The 17,057-nt window shown below is 49.3% G+C and overlaps 6 pseudogenes; all 6 read left to right on the forward strand.

The window, feature by feature from the left end:
- Positions 1 to 697: 697 nt before the first annotated feature.
- LOC130353143 (5S ribosomal RNA) lies at positions 698 to 817 on the forward strand (annotated as a pseudogene).
- Positions 818 to 1,095: 278 nt separating this feature from the next.
- Positions 1,096 to 1,215, forward strand: LOC130317723 (5S ribosomal RNA; annotated as a pseudogene).
- A 2,084-nt stretch (positions 1,216 to 3,299) lies between these two features.
- LOC130323870 (5S ribosomal RNA) lies at positions 3,300 to 3,419 on the forward strand (annotated as a pseudogene).
- Positions 3,420 to 3,703: 284 nt separating this feature from the next.
- LOC130336373 (5S ribosomal RNA) lies at positions 3,704 to 3,823 on the forward strand (annotated as a pseudogene).
- A 6,079-nt stretch (positions 3,824 to 9,902) lies between these two features.
- LOC130352316 (5S ribosomal RNA) lies at positions 9,903 to 10,022 on the forward strand (annotated as a pseudogene).
- A 6,413-nt stretch (positions 10,023 to 16,435) lies between these two features.
- LOC130353097 (5S ribosomal RNA) lies at positions 16,436 to 16,555 on the forward strand (annotated as a pseudogene).
- Positions 16,556 to 17,057: the final 502 nt, after the last annotated feature.

Genomic DNA, 17,057 nt, shown 5'->3' on the forward strand with positions numbered 1-17,057 from the left:
CAGGTGTTGTTGACATTTTGCTCTGTAGCTCTGTAGACATTTTTCTCCAATTCCGAAAAGGATTTATTGATGCTTAAATCCACAGTATACAAGGTGTGAAGCTGTCGACGGCCATCCTAAGCTTAACGCGCCTGTTCTTGTCAGATCGCAGACTGCTGCCCGGCAAGTACGGGCATGGGAGACTGGCTGGCAATCCAAGGTGCTATTGACATTTTGCTCTGTTGCCGCCTTCCTCTCCGATTAAAAAAAATATTTATTGATGCTTAAATCCACAGTATACAAGGTAGAAGATGTCAACGGCCATCCTAAGCTGAACGCGCCTGCTCTCGTCAGATCGCAGACTGCTATGCAGCTTAGGGCCCAGTAAGTACCGGCATGGGAGACTGGCTGGGAATCCCGGGTGCAGTTGACATTTTGCTCTGTTGCCGCCTTCCGTTCCGATTCCAAAAAGGATTTATTGATGCTTAAATGCACAGTATAAAAAGCATGAAGCTGTCAATGGCCATCCTAAGCTGAACGCGCCTGCTCTCGTCAGATCGCAGACTGGTACAGATCTTAGGGCCCGGTAAGTACCGACATGGGACACTGGCTGGGAATCCTGGCTGCCGTTTGACATTTTGCTCTGTTGCCGCCTTCCTCTCCGATTCCGAAAAGGATTTATTGATGCTTAAATGCACAGTATAAAGGGCATGAAGCTGTCAACGGCCATCCTAAGCTGAACGCACCTGCTCTCGTCAGATCGCAGACTGCTACCCAGCTTAGGGCCTGGTAAGTACCAGCATGGGAGACTGGCTGGGAATCTCAGGTGTTGTTGACATTTTGCTCTGTAGCTCTGTAGACATTTTGCTCCGATTCCGGAAAGGATTTATTGATGCTTAAATCCACAGTATACAGGGTGTGAAGCCGTCTACGGCTATCCTAAGCTGAATGCGCCTGTTCTTGTCAGATCGCAGACTGCTGCCCGGCAAGTACGGGCATGGGAGAATGGCTGGCAATCCAAGGTGCTATTGACATTTTGCTCTGTTGCCGCCTTCCCCTCTGATTCCGAAAAGGATTTATTGATGCTTAAATGCACAGTATAAAAAGCATGAAGCTGTCAATGGCCATCCTAAGCTGAACGCGCCTGCTCTCGTCAGATCGCAGACTGCTACCCAGCTTAGGGCCCGGAAAGTACTGGCATGGGAGACTGGCTGGGAATCCCGGGTGCCGTTGACATTTTGCTCTATTGCTGCCTTCCGCTCCGATTCCGAAAATAATTTATTGATGCTTAAATCCACAGTATACAAGGTGTGAAGCTGTCGACGGCCATCCTAAGCTTAACGCGCCTGCTCTCGTCAGATCGCAGACTGGTACAGATCTTAGGGCCCGGTAAGTACCGTCATGGGACACTGGCTGGGAATCCCGGCTGCCGTTGACATTTTGCTCTGTTGCCGCCTTCCGTTCCGATTCCGAAAAGGATTTATTGATGCTTAAATGCACAGTATAAAGGGCAAGAAGCTGTCAACGGCCATCCTAAGCTGAACGCGCCTGCTCTCGTCAGGTCGCAGACTGCTACCCAGCTTAGGGCCCGGTAAGTACCAGCATCGGAAACTGGCTGGGAATCCCAGGTATCGTTGACATTTTGCTCTGTTGCCGCCTTCCGCTCCGATTCCGAAAATAATTTATTGATGCTTAAATCCACAGTATAAAAGGTGTGAAGCTGTCGACGGCCATCCTAAGCTTAACGCGCTTGCTCTTGTCAGATCGCAGACTGGTACAGATCTTAGGGCCCGGTAAGTACCGGCATGGGACACTGGCTGTTAATCCCGGCTGCCGTTGACATTTTGCTCTGTTGCCGCCTTCCGTTCCGATTCCGAAAATAATTTATTGATGCTTAAATCCACAGTATAAAAGGTGTGAAGCTGTCAACGGCCATCCTAAGCTGAACGCGCCTGCTCTCGTCAGATCGCAGACTACTACCCAGCTTAGGGCCTGGTAAGTACCAGCATGGTAGACTGGCTGGGAATCCCGGGTGCAGTTGACATTTTAATCTGTTGCCGCCTTCCGCTCCGATTCGGAAAAGGATTTATTGATGCTTAAATCCACAGTGTACAGGGTGTGAAGCCGTCTACGGCTATCCTAAGCTGAATGCGCCTGTTCTTTTCAGATCGCAGACTGCTGCCCGGCAAGTACGGGCATGGGAGACTGGCTGGCAATCCAAGGTGCTATTGACATTTCGCTCTGTTGCCGCCTTCCTCTCTGATTAAAAAAAATATTTATTGATGCTTAAATCCACAGTATACAAGGTGTGAAGATGTCAACGGCCATCCTAAGCTGAACACGCCTGCTCTCGTCAGATCACAGACTGCTAGGCAGCTTAGGGCCCAGTAAGTATCGGCATGGGAGTAAGGCTGGGAATCCCGGGTGCAGTTGACATTTTGCTCTGTTGCCGCCTTCCGTTCCGATTCCGAAAAGGATTTATTGATGCTTAAATGCACAGTATAAAGGGCATGAAGCTGTCAACGGCCATCCTATGCTGAACGCGCCTGCTCTCGTCAGATCGCAGACTGCTACCCAGCTTAGGGCCCGGTAAGTACCAGCATGGGAGACTGGCTGGGAATCTCAGGTGTCGTTGACATTTTGCTCTGTAGCTCTGTAGACATTTTGCTCCGATTCCGAAAAGGATTTATTGATGCTTAAATCCACAGTATACAGGGTGTGAAGCCGTCTACGGCTATCCTAAGCTGAATGTGCCTGTTCTTGTCAGATCGCAGACTGCTGCCCGGCAAGTACGGGCATGGGAGACTGACTGAAAATCCAAGGTGCTATTGACATTTTGCTCTGTTGCCGCCTTCCTCTCCGATTCCGAAAAGGATTTATTGATGCTTAAATGCACAGTATAAAAAGCATGAATTTGTCAATGGCCATCCTAAGCTGAACGCGCCTGCTCTCGTCAGATCGCAGACTGCTACCCAGCTTAGGGCCCGGTAAGTACTGGCATGGGAGACTGGCTTGGAATCCCCGGTGATGTTGACATTTTGCTCTATTGCTGCCTTCCGCTCCGATTCCGAAAATAATTTATTGATGCTTAAATCCACAGTATACAAGGTGTGAAGCTGTTGACGGCCATCCTAAGCTTAACGCGCCTGCTCTCGTCAGATCGCAGACTGGTACATATCTTAGGGCCCGGTAAGTGCCGGCATGGGACACTGGCTGGGAATCACGGCTGCCGTTGACATTTTGCTCTGTTGCCGCCTTCCGTTCCGATTCCGAAAAGGATTTATTGATGCTTAAATGCACAGTATAAAGGGCGAGAAGCTGTCAACGGCCATCCTAAGCTGAACGCCCCTGCTCTCGTCAGATCGCAGACTGCTACCCAGCTTAGGGCCCGGTAAGTACCAGCATGGGAGACTGGCTGGGAATCCCAGGTGTCGTTGACATTTTGCTCTGTTGCCGCCTTCTGCTCCGATTCCGAAAATAATTTATTGATGCTTAAATCCACAGTATACAAAGTGTGAAGCTGTCGACGGCCATCCTAAGCTTAACGCGCCTGCTCTCGTCAGATCGCAGACTGGTACAGATCTTAGGGCCCGGTAAGTACCGGCATGGGACACTGGCTGTTAATCCCGGCTGCCGTTGACATTTTGCTCTGTTGCCGCCTTCCGTTCCGATTCCGAAAAGGATTTATTGATGCTTAAATGCACAGTATAAAGGGCGAGAAGCTGACAACGGCCATCCTAAGCTGAACGCGCCTGCTCTCGTCAGATCGCAGACTGCTACCCAGCTTAGGGCCCGGTAAGTACCAGCATGGGAGACTGGCTGGGAATCCCAGGTGTCGTTGACATTTTGCTCTGTTGCCACCTTCCGCTCCGATTCCGAAAAGGATTTATTGATGCTTAAATCCACAGTATAAAGGGCGAGAAGCTGTCAACGGCCATCCTAAGCTGAACGCGCCTGCTCTCGTCAGATCGCAGACTGCTACCCAGCTTAGGGCCCAGTAAGTACCGGCATGGGAGACTGGCTGGGAATCCTGGGTGCAGTTGACATTTTTGCTCTGTTGCCGCCTTTCGTTCTGATTCCGAAAAGGATTTATTGATGCTTAAATGCACAGTATAAAAATCATGAAGCTGTCAATGGCCATCCTAAGCTGAACGCGCCTGCTCCCGTCAGATCGCAGACTGCTACCCAGCTTAGGGCCCAGTAAGTACTGGCATGGGAGACTGGCTGGGAATCCCGGTTGCCGTTGCCGTTGACATTTTGCTCTATTGCTGCCTTCCGCTTTGATTCCGAAAATAATTTCTTGATGCTTAAATCCACAGTATACAAGGTGTGAAGCTGTCGACGGCCATCCTAAGCTTAACGCGCCTGCTCTCGTCAGATCGCAGACTGGTACAGATCTTAGGGCCCGGTAAGTACCGGCATGGGACACTGGCTGGGAATCCCGGCTGCCGTTGACATTTTGCTCTGTTGCTGCCTTCCGTTCCGATTCCGAAAAGGATTTATTGATGCTTAACCCCTTAAGGACCAGGCCATTTTACACCTTAGGACCAGAGCGTTTTTTGAACATCTGACCACTGTCACTTTAAGCATTAATAACTCTAAGACGCTTTTACCTATCATTCTGATTCCAAGATTGTTTTTTCGTGACATATTCTACTTTATGTTATTGGTAAAATTTTGTCGATACTTGCATCGTTTCTTAGTGAAAAATTCCAAAATTTGATGAAAAAACTTGAAAATTTTGCATTTTTCTAACTTTTAAGCTCTCTGCTTGTAAGGAAAATGGATATTCCAAATAATTTTTTTTTTTATTCACATATACAATATGTCCACTTTATGTTTGCATCATAAAATTTACGATTTTTTACTTTTGGAAGACACCAGAGGGCTTCAAAGTTCAGCAGCAATTTTCCAATTTTTCACAAAATTTCCAAAATCACAATTTTTCAGGGACCAGTTCAGGTTTGAAGTGGATTTGAAGGGTCTTCATATTAGAAATACCCCATAAATGACCCCATTATAAAAACTGCACCCCCCAAAGTATTCAAAATGACATTCAGTCAGCGTTTTAACCCTTTAGGTGTTTCACAGGAATAGCAGCAAAGTGAAGGAGAAAATTCACAATCTTCATTTTTTACACTTGCATGTTCTTGTAGACCCAATTTTTGAATTTTTACAAGGGGTAAAAGGAGAAAATGTATACTTATATTTGTAGCCCAATTTCTCTCGAGTAAGCACATACCTCATATGTCTATGTAAATTGTTCGGCGGGCGCAGTAGAGGGCTCAGAAGCGAAGGAGCGACGAGGGGATTTTGGAGAGTACGTTTTTCTGAAATGGTTTTTGGGGGGCATGTTGTATTTAGGAAGCCCCTATGGTGCCAGAACAGGAAAAAATACCCACATGGCATACCATTTTGGAAACTAGACCCCTTGAGGAACGTAACAAGGAATAAAGTGAGCCTTAATACCCCACAGGTGTTTCACAACTTTTGCATATGTAAAAAAATGTTTTAAAAATGGCACTAAAATGTGTGTTTCCACCCAAATTTCACATGTATGCAAGGGTTAATAGCAGAAAATACCCCCCAAAATTTGTAACCCCATCTCTTCTGAGTATGGAGGTACCCCATAAGTTGACCTGAAGTGTACTACGGGCGAACTACAATGCTCAGAAGAGAAGGAGTCATATTTGGCTTTTTGAGAGCAAATTTTGCTCGGGGGCATGTCGCATTTAGGAAGCCCCTATGGTGCCAGGACAGCAAAAAATACCCACATGGCATACCATTTTGGAAACTAGACCCCTTGAGGAACGTAACAAGAAATAAAGTGAGCCTTAATACCCCACAGGGGTTTCACGACTTTTGCATACGTAAAAAATAAATAAATAATTTTCACTAAAATGTGTGTTTCCCCCCCAAATTTCACATTTTTGCAAGGGTTAATAGCAGAAAATACCCCCCAAAATTTGTAACCCCATCTCTTATGAGTATGAAGGTACCCCATAAATTGACCTGAAGCGCACTACGGGCAAACTACAATGCTCAGAAGAGAGGGAGTCATATTTGGCTTTTTGAGAGCAAATTTTGCTCGGGGGGCATGTCGCATTTAGGAAGCCCCTATGGTGCCAGGACAGCAAAATAACCCCCACATGGCATACCATTTTGGAAACTAAACCCCTTGAGGAACGTAACAAGGGGTACAGTGAGCATTTACCCCCCACTGGTGTCTGTCAGATCTTTGGAACAGTGGGCTGTACAAAATGTTTAATTTGCACAGCCCACTGTTCCAAAGATCTGTCAGACACCAGTGGGGGGTAAATTCTCACTGCACCCCTCATTACATTCCGTGAGGGGTGTAGTTTCCGAAATGGGGTCACATGTGAGGTTTTTTTTTTTTTGCATTTGTCAAAACCGCTGTAACAATCAGCCAGCCCTGTGCAAATCACCTCAAATGTACATGGTGCACTCTCCCTTCTGGGCCTTGTTGTGCGCCCCCAGAGCACTTTGCTCCCACATATGGGGTATCTCCATAGTTGAGAGAAATTGCGTTACAAATTTTGGGGGGCTTTTTTCCCTTTTACCTCTTGTCAAAATGAAAAGTATGGGGCAACACCAGCATGTTAGTGTAAAAACATTTTTTTTTTACACTAACATGCTGGTGTAGACCCCCAACTTCACCTTTTCATGAGGGGTGAAAGGAGAAAAAGCCCCCCAAAATTTGTTAGGCAATTTCTCCCGAGTACGGTGATACCCCATATGTGGCCCTAAACTGTTGCCTTGAAATACGACAGGGCTCCAAAGTGAGAGAGCGCCATGCGCATTTGAGGCCTAAATTAGGAACTTGCATAGGGGTGGACATAGGGGTATTCTACGCCAGTGATTCCCAAACAGGGTGCCTCCAGCTGTTGCAAAACTCCCAGCATGCCTGGACAGTCAACGGCTGTCCGGCAATACTGGGAGTTGTTGTTTTGCAACAGCTGGAGGCTCCATTTTGGAAACAGTGGCGTACCAGACGTTTTCATTTTTATTGGGGAGGGGGGCTGTGTAGGGGTATGTGTATATGTAGTGTTTTTTACTTTTTATTTTGTGTTGGTGTCAGTGTAGTGTAGTGTTTTTAGGGTACAGTCACATGGGCGGGGGATTACAGCGAGTTTGAGCTGCCGCGCAAAATTTGCTGCATCGCAAACTTGCAGCCTGATACTCACTGTAAGCCCCCTGCCCATGTGAATGTATCCTGTACATTCACAGTGGGGGGGGGGGGGGGACCTCCAGCTGTTGCAAAACCACAACTCCCAGCATGCACAGTCCATCAGTGCATGCTGGTAGTTATAGTTTTGCAACAGATGGAGGCACACGGGTTGGGAAACACTGAGTTAGGAAACAGACAATGTTTCCCAACCAGTGTGCCTCCTGTTGTTGCAAAACCACAACTCCCAGCATTCTCAGGCATGCTGGGAGTAGTAGTTCGGCAATATCTTTAGAGCTAGCTGTTGCCGAACTACAACTCCCAGCATGCTTGGAGTTGTAGTTTTGCAACATCTGGAGGACTACAGTTTGCAGACCACTAATAGTGGTTCCCAATCTGTGCCCTTCCAGATGTTGCAAAACTACAACTCCCAGTATGCCAAAACTGTCCAGGCATGCTGGGAGTTGTAGTTCTGCAACATCTGAAGGGCCAGATGTTGCAGAACTACAACTCCCAGCATGCCTGGACAGTAAGGGCATGCTGAGGATGTGTAGTTTTGCAACATCTGGAAGGGCACAGTGGTCTCCAAACTGTGGACCTCCAGATGTTGCAAAACTGCAACTCCCAGCATGCCCAGACGCCAAGGGCTTTCTGGGCATGCTGGGAGTTGTAGTTTACAGGGTCCCTTTACAGCAATGCATGTCGCTTTACGGCGACGTGCATTGCTGTAAAGAGCCCGACCGCGGCTGAAGATCTACTCACCTGTCGCCGCCGCCGCCGTCTCCGCCGCCAGGATCCGGGTCTTCAGGGACGAGGTAAGTACCGGGGCCGGTCCCCAGCACTCCCCCGTCCCCCGCCACGTCCTCCGGTCTTCCTCCCGTCCTCTCCGGACTTCAAGGGGCCGGGCAGGACGGGAGGAAGTAACCGCCCCCCCTCCTGCGATTGGTCGGTTAACTAACCGAAGAATCGCAGGGGATCGGAGGAGGTGGCCGGCTTGCCACCTCGCTCCTATACGTTAGCATGGTCCTGGCTGTCTGTGACAGCCGGGATCATGCGAAATTACCGGGCGGTCGGGTCGGGTCGGGATTTATTGATGCTTAAATCCACAGTATAAAGGGCGAGAAGCTGTCAACGGCCATCCTAAGCTGAACGCGCCTGCTCTCGTCAGATCGCAGACTGCTACCCAGCTTAGGGCCCAGTAAGTACCGGCATGGGAGACTGGCTGGGAATCCCGGGTGCAGTTGACATTTTGCTCTGTTGCCGCCTTCTGTTCCGATTCCGAAAAGGATTTATTGATGCTTAAATGCACAGTACAAAAAGCACGAAGCTGTCAATGGCCATCCTAAGCTGAACGCGCCTGCTCTCGTCGGATCGCAGACTGCTACCCAGCTTAGGGCCCGGTAAGTACTGGCATGAGAGACTGGCTGGGAATCCTGGTTGCCGTTGACATTTTGCTCTATTGCCGTCTTCCGTTCCGGTTCCGATTCCGAAAAGGATTTATTGATGCTTAAATGCACAGTATACAAAGTGTGAAGCTGTCAACGGCCATCCTAAGCTGATCGCTCCTCCTCTTGTCAGATCGCAGACTGCTACACAGCTTAGGGCCCGGTAAGTACTGGCATGGGAGACTGGCTGGGAATCCCGGGTGCCGTTGACATTTTGCTCTATTGCTGCCTTCCACTCCGATTCCGAAAAGAATTTATTGATGCTTAAATCCACAGTATACAAGGTGTGAAGCTGTAGACGGCCATCCTAAGCTTAACGCGCCTGCTCTCGTCAGATCGCAGACTGGTACAGATCTTAGGGCCCGGTAAGTACCGGCATGGGACACTGGCTGGGAATCCCGGCTGCCGTTGACATTTTACTCTGTTGCCGCCTTCCGTTACGATTCCGAAAAGGATTTATTGATGCTTAAATGCACAGTATAAAGGGCGAGAAGCTGTCAACGGCCATCCTAAGCTGAACGTGCCTGCTCTCGTCAGGTCGCAGACTGCTACCCAGCTTAGGGCCCGGTAAGTACCAGCATGGGAGTCTGGCTGGGAATCCCAGGTGTCGTTGACATTTTGCTCTGTTGCCGCCTTCCGCTCCGATTCCGAAAAGGATTTATTGATGCTTAAATGCACAGTATAAAAATCATGAAGCTGTCAATGGCCATCCTAAGCTGAACGCGCCTGCTCTCGTCAGATCGCAGACTGATACCCAGCTTAGGGCCCGGTAAGTACCAGCATGGGAGACTGGCTGGGAATCCCGGGTGCAGTTGTCATTTTAATCTGTTGCCGCCTTCCGCTCCGATTCGGAAAAGGATTTATTGATGCTTAAATGCACAGTATAAAGGGCGTGAAGCTGTCAACGGCCATCCTAAGCTGAACGCGCCTGCTCTCGTCAGATTGCAGACTGCTACCCAGCTTAGGGCCCGGTAAGTACCAGCATGGGAGGCTGGCTGGGAATCCCAGGTGTTGTTGACATTTTGCTCTGTAGCCGCCTTCCGCTCCGATTCCGAAAAGGATTTATTGATGCTTAAATCTACAGTATACAGGGTGTGAAGCCGTCTACGGCTATGCTAAGCTGAATGTGCCTGTTCTTGTCAGATCGCAGAATGCTGCCCGACAAGTACAGGCATGGGAGACTGGCTGGCAATCCAAGGTGCTATTGACATTTTGCTCTGTTGCCGCCTTCCTCTCCGATTCCGAAAAGGATTTATTGATGCTTAAATGCACAGTATAAAGGGCGAGAAGCTGTCAACGGCCATCCTAAGCTGAACGCGCCTGCTCTCGTCAGATCGCAGACTGCTACCCAGCTTAGGGCCCGGTAACTACTGGCATGGGAGACTGGCTGGGAATCCCGGGTGCTGTTGACATTTTGCTCTATTGCTGCCTTCCGATCCGATTCCGAAAATAATTTATTGATGCTTAAATCCACAGTATACAAGGTGTGAAGCTGTCGACGGCCATCCTAAGCTTAACGCGCCTGCTCTCGACAGATCGCAGACTGGTACAGATCTTAGGGCCCGGTAAGTACCGGCATGGGACACTGGCTGGGAATCCCGGCTGCCGTTGACATTTTGCTCTGTTGCCGCCTTCCATTCCGATTCCGAAAAGGATTTATTGATGCTTAAATGCACAGTATAAAGGGCGAGAAGCTGTCAACGGCCATCCTAAGCTGAACGCGCCTGTTCTCGTCAGATCGCAGACTGCTACCCAGCTTCGGGCCCGGTAAGTACCAGCGTGGGACACTGGCTGGGAATCCCGGCTGCCGTTGACATTTTGCTCTGTTGCCGCCTTCCGTTCCGATTCCGAAAAGGATTTATTGATGCTTAAATGCACAGTATACAAAGTGTGAAGCTGTCAACGGCCATCGTAAGCTGAACGTGCCTGCTCTCGTCAGATCGCAGACTGCTACCCAGCTTAGGGCCTGGTAAGTACCAGCAGGGGAGACTGGCTGGAAATCCCGGGTGCAGTTGACATTTTAATCTGTTGCCGCCTTCCGCTCCAATTCGGAAAAGGATTTATTGATGCTTAAATGCACAGTATAAAGGGCATGAAGCTGTCAGAGGCCATCCTAAGCTTAACGCGCCTGCTCTCATCAGAGCGCAGACTGCTACCCAGCTTAGGGCCCGGTAAGTACCAGCATGGGAGACTGGCTGGGAATCTCAGCTGTTGTTGACATTTTGCTCTGTAGACATTTTGCTCCGATTCCGAAAAGGATTTATTGATGCTTAAATCCACAGTATACAGGGTGTGAAGCCGTCTACGGCTATCCTAAGCTGAATGCGCCTGTTCTTGTCAGATCGCAGACTGCTGCCCGGCAAGTACGGGCATGGGAGACTGGCTGGCAATCCAAGGTGCTATTGACATTTTGCTCTGTTGCCCCCTTCCTCTCCGATTCCGAAAAGGATTTATTGATGCTTAAATGCACAGTATAAAGGGCGTGAAGCTGTCAACAGCCATCCTATGCTGAACGCGCCTGCTCTCGTCAGATCGCAGACTGCTACCCAGCTTAGGCCCCGGTAAGTACCAGCATGGGAGACTGGCTGGGAATCTCAGGTGTTGTTGACATTTTGCTCTGTAGCTCTGTAGACATTTTGTTCCGATTCCGAAAAGGATTTATTGATGCTTAAATCCACAGTATACAGGGTGTGAAGCCATCTACGGCTATCCTAAGCTGAATGCGCCTGTTCTTGTCAGATCGCAGACTGCTGCCTGACAAGTACGGGCATGGGAGACTGGCTGGCAATCCAAGGTGCTATTGACATTTTGCTCTGTTGCCGCCTTCCTCTCCGATTAAAAAAAATATTTATTGATGCTTAAATCCACAGTATACAAGGCGTGAAGTTGTCAATGGCCATTCTTAGCTGAACGCGCCTGCTCTCGTCAGATCGCAAACTGCTACCCAGCTTAGGGCTTGGTAAGTACTGGCATGGGAGACTGGCTGGGAATCCCGGGTGCCGTTGACATTTTGCTCTATTGCTGCCTTCCGCTCCGATTCCGAAAATAATTTATTGATGCTTAAACCCACAGTATACAAGGTGTGAAGCTGTCGACGGCCATCCTAAGCTTAACGCGCCTGCTCTCGTCAGATCGCAGACTGGTACAGATCTTAGGGCCCGGTAAGTACCGGCATGGGACACTGGCTGGGAATCCCGGCTGCCGTTGACATTTTGCTCTGTTGCCGCCTTCCGTTCCGATTCCGAAAAGGATTTATTGATGCTTAAATGCACAGTATAAAGGGCGTGAAGCCGTCAACGGCCATCCTAAGCTGAACGCGCATGCTCTCGTCAGATTGCAGACTGCTACCCAGCTTAGGGCCCGGTAATTACCAGCATGGGAGACTGGCTGGGAATTCCAGGTGTTGTTGACATTTTGCTCTGTAGCCGCCTTCCGCTCCGATTCCGAAAAGGATTTATTGATGCTTAAATCCACAGTATACAGGGTGTGAAGCCGTCTACGGCTATTCTAAGCTGAATGTGCCTGTTCTTGTCAGATCGCAGACTGCTGCCCGGCAAGTACGGGCATGGGAGACTTGCTGGCAATCCAAGGTGCTATTGACATTTTGCTCTGTTGCCGCCTTCCTCTCCGATTCCGAAAAGGATTTATTGATGCTTAAATGCACAGTATAAAGGGCGTGAAGCTGTCAATGGCCATCCTAAGCTGAACGCGCCTGCTCTCGTCAGATCGTAGACTGCTACCCAGCTTAGGGCCTGGTAAGTACCAGCATGGGAGACTGGCTGGGAATCTCAGGTGTTGTTGACATTTTGCTCTGTAGCTCTGTAGACATTTTGCTCCGATTCCGAAAAGGATTTATTGATGCTTAAATCCACAGTATACAGGGTGTGAAGCCATCTACGGCTATCCTAAGCTGAATGCGCCTGTTCTTGTCAGATCGCAGACTGCTGCCCGGCAAGTATGGTCATGGGAGACTGGCTGGCAATCCAAGGTGCTATTGACATTTTGCTCTGCAGCCGCCTTCCGAAAAGGATTTATTGATGCTTAAATCCACAGTATACAGGGTGTGAAGCCGTCTACGGCTATCCTAAGCTGAATGTGCCTGTTCTTGTCAGATCGCAGACTGCTGCCCGGCAAGTACAGGCATGGGAGACTGGCTGGCAATCCAATTTGCTATTGACATTTTGCTCTGTTGCCGCCTTCCTCTCCTTTTCCGAAAAGGATTTATTGATGCTTAAATCCACAGTATACAAGGTGTGAAGCTGTCGACGGCCATCCTAAGCTTAACGCGCCTGCTCTCGTCAGATCGCAGACTGGTACAGTACTTAGGGCCCGGTAGGTACCTGCATGGGACACTGGCTGGGAATCCCGGCTGCCGTTGACATTTTAATCTGTTGCCGCCTTCCGTTCCGATTCCGAAAAGGATTTATTGATGCTTAAATCCACAGTATACAGGGTGTGAAGATGTCTACGGCCATCCTAAGCTGAATGCGCCTGTTCTCGTCAGATCGCAGACTGCTACCCAGCTTCAGGCCTGGTAAGTACCAGCATGGGAGACTGGCTGGGAATCCCGAGTGCAGTTGACATTTTGCTCTGTTTCTGCTCTGATTCCGAAAATTATTTATTGATGCTTAAATCCACAGTATACAAAGTGTGAAGCTGTCAACGGCCATCCTAAGCTGAACGCGCCTGCTCTCGTCAGATCGCAGACTGCTACCCAGCTTAGGGCCTGGTAAGTACCAGCATGGGAGACTGGATGGGAATCCCGGGTACAGTTGCCATTTTAATCTGTTGCCGCCTTCCGCTCCGATTCGGAAAAGGATTTATTGATGCTTAAATCCACAATATACAGGGTGTGAAGCTGTCAACGGCCATCCTAAGCCTGAACGTGCCTGCTCTCCTCAGATCTCAGACTGCTGCCCGGCAGATTCAGGCAAGGGAGACTGGCTGGCAATCCAAGGTGCCATTGACATTTTGCTCTGTTGCCGCCTTCTTCTCCGATTAATAAAAATATTTATTGATGCTTAAATCCACAATATACAAGGCGTAAAGATGTCAACGGCCATCCTAAGCTGAACGCGCCTGCTCTCGTCAGATCGCAGACTGCTACCCAGCTTAGGGCCCAGTAAGTACCGACATGGGAGACTGGCTGGGAATCCCGGGTGCAGTTGACATTTTGCTCTGTTTCTGCTCCGATTCCGAAAATTATTTATTGATGCTTAAATCCACAGTATACAAAGTGTGCAGCTGTCAACGGCCATCCTAAGCTTAACAAGCCTGCTCTCGTCAGATCGCAGACTGCTACCCAGCTTAGGGCCTGGTAAGTACCAGCATGGGAGACTGGCTGGGAATCCCGAGTGCAGTTGACATTTTGCTCTGTTTCTGCTCCGATTCCGAAAATTATTTATTGATGCTTAAATCCACAGTATACAAAGTGTGAAGCTGTCAACGGCCATCCTAAGCTGAACGCGCCTGCTCTCGTCAGATCGCAGACTGCTACCCAGTTTAGGGCCTGGTAAGTACCAGCATGGGAGACTGGATGGGAATCCCAGGTGCAGTTGCCATTTTAATCTGTTGCCGCCTTCCGCTCCGATTCGGAAAAGGATTTATTGATGCTCAAATCCACAATATACAGGGTGTGAAGCTGTCAACGGCCATCCTAAGCCTGAACGTGCCTGCTCTCCTCAGATCTCAGACTGCTGCCCGGCAGATTCAGGCAAGGGAGACTGGCTGGCAATCCAAGGTGCCATTGACATTTTGCTCTGTTGCCGCCTTCTTCTCCGATTAATAAAAATATTTATTGATGCTTAAATCCACAATAAACAAGGCATAAAGAGGGCAATGGCCATCCTAAGCTGAACGTGCCTGCTCTCGTCAGACCGCGGACCGCTACCCAACCTAGGGCCCGGTAAGTACTAGCATGGGAGACTGGCTGGGAATCCCGGGTGCCGTTGACATTTTGCTCTATTGCTGCCTTCCGCTCCGATTCCGAAAATAATTTATTGATGCTTAAATCAACAGTATACAAGGTGTGAAGCTGTCGACGGCCATCCTAAGCTTAACGCGCCTGCTCTCGTCAGATCGCAGACTGGTACAGATCTTAGGGCCCGGTAAGTACCGGCATGGGACACTGGCTGGGAATCCCGGCTGCCGTTGACATTTTGCTCTGTTGCCGCCTTCCGCTCCGATTCGGAAAAGGATTTATGGATGCTTAAATCCACAATATACAGGGTGTGAAGCTGTCAACGGCCATCCTAAGCCTGAACGTGCCTGCTCTCCTCAGATCGCAGACCGCTGCCCGGCAGATACCGGCATGGGAGACTGGCTGGCAATCCAAGGTGCCATTGACATTTTGCTCTGTTGCCGCCTTGCTCTCCGATTAATAAAAATATTTATTGATGCTTAAATCCACAATATACAAGGCGTAAAGATGTCAACGGCCATCCTAAGCTGAACGCACCTGCTCTCGTCAGATTGCAGACTGCTACCCAGCTTAGGGCCCAGTAAGTACCGGCATGGGAGACTGGCTGGGAATCCCGGGTGCAGTTGACATTTTGCTCTGTTGCCGCCTTCTGTTCCGATTCCGAAAAGGATTTATTGATGCTTAAATGCACAGTATAAAAAACATGAAGCTGTCAATGGCCATCCTAAGCTGAACGCGCCTGCTCTCGTCAGATCACAGACTGCTACCCAGCTTAGGGCCCAGTAAGTACCGGCATGGGAGACTGGCTGGGAATCCCAGTTGCTGTTGACATCTTGCTCTGTTGACGCATTCCGCTCCGATTCCGAAAAGGATTTATTGATGCTTAAATCCACAGTATACAGGGTGTGAAGATGTCTACGGCCATCCTAAGCTGAATGCGCCTGTTCTCGTCAGATTGCAGACTGCTACCCAGCTTCAGGCCTGGTAAGTACCAGCATGGGAGACTGGCTGGGAATCCCGAGTGCAGTTGACATTTTGCTCTGTTTCTGCTCCGATTCCGAAAATTATTTATTGATGCTTAAATCCACAGTTAACAAAGTGTGAAACTGTCAACGGCCATCCTAAGCTGAACGCGCCTGCTCTCGTCAGATCGCAGACTGCTACCCAGCTTAGGGCCTGGTAAGTACCAGCATGGGAGACTGGATGGGAATCCCGGGTGCAGTTGCCATTTTAATCTGTTGCCACCTTCCGCTCCGATTCAGAAAAGGATTTATTGATGCTTAAATCCACAATATACAGGCTGTGAAGCTGTCAACGGCCATCCTTAGCCTGAACGTGCCTGCTCTCCTCAGATCGCAGACTGCTGCCCGGCAGATACAGGCATGGGAGACTGGCTGGCAATCCAAGGTGCCATTGACATTTTGCTCTGTTGCCGCCTTCTTCTCCGAATAATAAAAATATTTATTGATGCTTAAATCCACAATATACAAGGCGTAAAGATGTCAATGGCCATCCTAAGCTGAACGTGCCTGCTCTCGTCAGATCGCAGACTGCTACCCAACTTAGGGCCCGGTAAGTACTGGCATGGGAGACTGGCTGGGAATCCCGGGTGCCGTTGACATTTTGCTCTATTGCTGCCTTCCGCTCCGATTCCGAAAATAATTTATTGATGCTTAAATCCACAGTATACAAGGTGTGAAGCTGTCGACGGCCATCCTAAGCTTAACGCGCCTGCTCTCGTCAGATCGCAGACTGGTACAGATCTTAGGGCCCGGTAAGTACCGGCATGGGACACTGGCTGGGAATCCCGGCTGCCGTTGCCATTTTGCTCTGTTGCCGCCTTCCGTTCCGATTCCGAAAAGGATTTATTGATGCTTAAATGCACAGTATAAAGGGGGAGAAGCTGTCAACGGCCATCCTAAGCTGAACGCGCCTGCTCTCGTCAGATCGCAGACTGCTACTCAGCTTAGGGCCCGGTAAGTACCAGCATGGGAGACTGGCTGGGAATCCCAGGTGTCGTTGACATTTTGCTCTGTTGCCGCCTTCCGCTCCGATTCCAAAAAGGATTTATTGATGCTTAAATCCACAGTATACAGGGTGTGAAGATGTCTAAGGCCATCCTAAGCTGAATGCGCCTGTTCTCGTCAGATCGCAAACTGCTACCCAGCTTCGGGCCTGGTAAGTACCAGCATGGGAGACTGGCTGGGAATCCCGGGTGCAGTTGACATTTTGCTCTGTTTCTCCTCCGATTCCGAAAATTATTTATTGATGCTTAAATCCACAGTATACAAAGTGTGAAACTGTCAACGGCCATCCTAAGCTGAACGCGCCTGCTCTTGTCAGATCGCAGACTGCTACCCAGCTTAGGGCCTGGTAAGTAGCAGCATGGGAGACTGGCTGGGAATCCCGGGTGCAGTTGACATTTTAATCTGTTGCCGCCTTCCGTTCCGATTCGGAAAAGGATTTATTGATGCTTAAATCCACAATATACAGGGTGTGAAGCTGTCAACGGCCATCCTAAGCCTGA

This window comes from Hyla sarda, chromosome 1, assembly GCF_029499605.1.
Source record: "Hyla sarda isolate aHylSar1 chromosome 1, aHylSar1.hap1, whole genome shotgun sequence".
Lineage (NCBI taxonomy): Eukaryota > Metazoa > Chordata > Amphibia > Anura > Hylidae > Hyla > Hyla sarda.